The sequence below is a fragment of the Benincasa hispida genome, chromosome 2 (assembly GCF_027475165.1).
Source record: "Benincasa hispida cultivar pf3 chromosome 2, pf3_genome.v1.1, whole genome shotgun sequence".
Lineage (NCBI taxonomy): Eukaryota > Viridiplantae > Streptophyta > Magnoliopsida > Cucurbitales > Cucurbitaceae > Benincasa > Benincasa hispida.
This window is the reverse complement of record NC_143479.1, coordinates 53536584-53540981: the sequence shown is the minus strand read 5'-3', so window position 1 is coordinate 53540981 and position 4398 is coordinate 53536584. Positions and strand designations below refer to the sequence as shown.

The 4398-nt window shown below is 42.3% G+C and overlaps 1 non-coding gene across 1 annotated transcript; it reads right to left on the bottom strand.

The window, feature by feature from the left end:
* Window positions 1-231: 231 nt before the first annotated feature.
* LOC150037999 (small nucleolar RNA R71) lies at window positions 232-338 on the bottom strand. The gene has a single exon (XR_016528037.1). It is a non-coding gene; the product is annotated as a small nucleolar RNA R71 (small nucleolar RNA).
* Between the last annotated feature and the right edge of the window lie 4060 nt (window positions 339-4398).

Sequence of the window (4398 nt, the reverse complement as noted above, 5' to 3'; positions counted from 1 at the left end):
AAATGAAACCGGTTATGCTGCAGATGATTCAGACTGCTGGATAGTTTGGTGGTAGGCGTGGCGAGGATACACATGCCCATCTCTGGAGTTTTATTGAAATTTGCAATACTTTTGTGTTCCCAAACATCTCAGCTGAGGAGGTTCGACTAACGTTGTTCCCATTTTCTCTATACGACCAAGCAAGTAGTGGAAAATTTCATGAAGAAGTACTTCCCCCCGATAGAAAATGCAAGAATGAGGAAGTTGATTATTAATTTTGAACAGGATACTGACGAATCGCTCAGTGACGCCTGGGCGAGGTTTAAAAGACTGATGATAGATTGTCCGCACAATGGCTTACCCGATTGTCTCCAACTGGAAATCTTTTATCACGGTTTAAACCATGCATCGTAGACGGCTGCCAACGTGGTAGCAGCTAGAGGTCTGCTCGACAAAACATATGACGAGGCTAAAAATATACTTGATCACATTTCGAAGAATCACGAAGACTGAAGGGAAAGCGATCAACGACTTAGAATTAAAGAAGGTGACGCAAGTAATGAGGCTATCGCATCCGTACAAAACCAAATGAATGCGATGATGAATCTAATACAAGGAATCCCAATCAATAGCCCAGAAATGCATAGGGGGCAGGTCAACGCAATCGATCAAACAAGCGCAAGTTGTGCCACTTGCGGAGAAGCCCATCCAATGGAAGAGTGTCCGAGGAATCCACAGTGGGACGACCATTTTTATCCACTGGTCGTGCTCATATTGATGTGTACAAGGGGGAAATCATGCTGAGTGTGGATGGAAAGAAGCTCAGGTTTGACATTATTAAGGCCATGAAGTATCTAACAGATTCCGTCAATGAACCCAGCTGTTATGAAGAAGAAGATGAAAAAGAAAGAGAGAATGCGACCGCATCCGTAGTAACCTGCAATGCGATCGTGGAACAACAACCAAAGAAGAAAAACTAACGTTGAATGAAGAGAGAAAAGCACAAAAACCATCTTTGGAACAACCACCCACAGTAGAATTGAAAACCTTGCCAAACCACCTGAAGTATGCTTTTCTAGGGCAAAATGAAACTCTACCAGTAATAATTTCCTCTACACTTCAAGAAAAACAAGAGCAAGCGCTGCTGAGCATCTTGAGAAAGCACATAAAAGCAATAGGCTGGACACTAGCAGACATAAGAGGAATTAGCCCCGCATATTGCATGCACAGGATACGTCTCGAGGAAAATCACAAGGGATTGATCGAACATCAGCGCAGACTAAACCCTGTGATGAAAGAGGTCGTGAAAAAAGAGATAATCAAATGGTTGGACGCAGGCATTATTTATCTAATCGCTGATAGCACGTGGGTCAGCCCCGTGCAATTTGTGCCAAAGAAAGAAGGGATGATGGTAGTCCCAAATGCAAAAATGAATTAATACCGATGAGGACTATCACTGGCTGGCGAATCTGCATGGACTACCACAAACTAAATGCGGCGATAAAGAAGGATCATTTCCCCTTGCCTTTTATTGATCAGATGCTAGACCGCCTAGCAAGAAATTATTACTTTTTCTTTTTGGACGGATATGCAGGCTACAACCAAATCATGATTGCTCCTGAAGACCAAGAGAAAACCACATTCACCTGCCCCTACGGAACGTTTGCTTTTTGACACATGCCATTTGGATTATGCAATGCACCGAGCACATTTCAGAGGTTATGATGGCCATCTTCTCTGAGTATCTTGAAGATTCAGTGGAAATTTTTATGGACGACTTCTTGGTGTACGAGCAAACATATGAAGTCTGTCTAAACAATTTAAAAAAGATACTGAGAAGATGTGAAGAGATGAACGTGGATGCTGAACTGAGAGAAGTGCCACTTCATGGTGAAAGAAGGTATTGTGCTCGGGCACAAAGTCTCCAAGGATAGGCTGGAGGTGGATAAGGCAAAGATTGAGGCCATTGAAAAGCTCCCACCTCCAGCAAATGTGAAGGCTGTCAGAAGCTTCCTGGGGCATGTAGGATTTTATCGACGTTTTGTGAAGGAATTTTCGAAGATTGCGCGACCATTGAGTGCGTTGCTGGAGGCAGAGAGAACGTTTGACTTTGATGAACAATGCCCCAACACATTCAAGATATTGAAGAACGCATTGATAATCGCACCTGTGCTGATCGCACCGGACTGAACACAACCCTTTGAACCAATGTACGATGCTAGCGGTTATGTGATGGAGGCGGTGCTAGAACAAAAGAAGAAAACAATGCTACACCCCATCGCATATGCGAGTAGAACCTTGAACCCTGCACAAACAAATTACACTACCACTGAAAAAGAACTTCTTGCAGTGATCTTTACGCTGGAGAAATTCAGAGTTTACTTGCTGGGATCCAAAGTGATCATTCACACTGACAACTCGACAATCAAATATTTGATGGCAAAGAAAGATGCAAAGTCGAGATTGATTCGATGGGTTCTCCTCATTCAAGAATTCAACATGGAAATCATTGATCGCAAGGGAACGGAGAACCAGGTTGTGGACTATCTATCAAGATTAGAAAAACTAAAAGTCGACCACAACTAGTCGGAGGTGAACGCAACTTTCCCAGATGAGCAGCTGTTCAAAATCAGAGAGTTGCCATGGTATGTAGATGTGGTCAATTATCTGGTTTGTGAACAATTTCCTGAGAATTACACAACCCACCAAAAGAGGCGGCTTAGACACGAATGTAAATCATATTATTGCGACGAGCCAAATCTTTACAAGATGGGGTAAGACCAGATTTTGCGCCTATGCGTACCAGAAGCTGCTCACCAGTGCATACTATCGCAATGTCATGACTCACCGTATGGTGGACATTTTGGAGGCCAATGGACAGTAGCAAAGGTGTTACAAAGTGGATGTTTTTGGCCAACTTTATTTAAGGACGCAATAGACTATTTAATGAAATGCGACCGGTGCCAATGCACAGGCAACATTTCATGGAAGAATGCGATGCCCATGAATATCATCTTAGAATTGGAGCTATTCGACGTTTGGGGTATAGACTTCATGGGACCATTTCCACCATCAAATGGTCACAAATACATCCTGTTGGCCGTTGATTATGTTTGTAAATGGGTTGAAGCGATATCGTGCATCGCAAGCGATGCGGCGATAGTCTTCAAGTTCTTGCGGAAAAATATCTTCACTCGTTTTGGCACCCCACGTGCCATAATAAGTGATGAAGGCTCCTACTTTGTTAATAACATCATCACCAAATTGCTGCTCAAGTATAATATCCACCATAAGGTCGCCACCGCATACCATCCACAGACTAACGGCCAAGCTGAGGTGTCCAATAGGGAAATCAAGCTGATATTAGAGAAGGTGGTGAAGCCTTCACGAAAAGATTGGGCAATGAAGCTGGACGATGCCTTGTGGGCATATAGGACTACCTACAAAACACCTATAGGCATGTCCCCGTATGCGCTGGTGTTTGGAAAGGCATGCCACTTACCGCTTGAATTGGAGCATAAAGAAATGTGGGCAATGAAAGACTCAATTTTGATTTAAAGACCGCAGGGGAGGCAAGGAAACTTCAGTTGGTCGAGCTTGACGAATGGAGAACTCAAGCATATAAGAATGCCAAAATCTATAAGGAGCGCGCAAAGCGTTGGCATGAGAAACAACTATGCGAGAAGAATCTCCAAGTTGGACAAAAGGTCTTGCTATACAATTCTCGGCTACGACTTTTTCCCAGAAAATTAAAATCACGATGGTCTGGTCCATTTATAATCAAAGAGGTATTCCCGCATGGAGCGATTGAGTTATCCAATGAGGATGGGACCAACACATTCAAAGTCAACGGGCAAAGAGTCAAGATATATCACGAAGAAGACTTGTATTGCGAGAAAACCTCTATGGACCTGAGGAATTCTGACTAAAGAAGAAGTGGGCAGTCCCTGCGCAATCATACGATTCAAACTCATCAGGGACATAATCTTTTTGGAAGTATCCTTTTAAATCTTCATTTCATGAACTCACTCCACCTTTTTATCCTTTATCCTTTTTATATCCCTTTTACACGATCTTTATCTTAAAAAAATGCGATGAAAAATTTTGTTAACTCTGTCTTTTATATTTTTAACCCTCTTGATGTTTTTACAATGATCGTGATAAACGATTGCGATGGAACTACGCGATACCCGAAAAACGTGACTAGTTCGTTCAACCATCGCAATCAAAGAAATCAGCTCGCCACAAAGAAGGATGCGATCATAGATGATGTAGGCAACATAGCAAAATTTGGGGGTTGTATCTTTCTTTGACTTTGTTTATTTCAAATTTTGCACTCTCGCATCTCATTCTTAACATTGATAATTTTATCATTGCATCCTCTTTAGTGGGCGCAATCATTAAATATTGATTACTTTA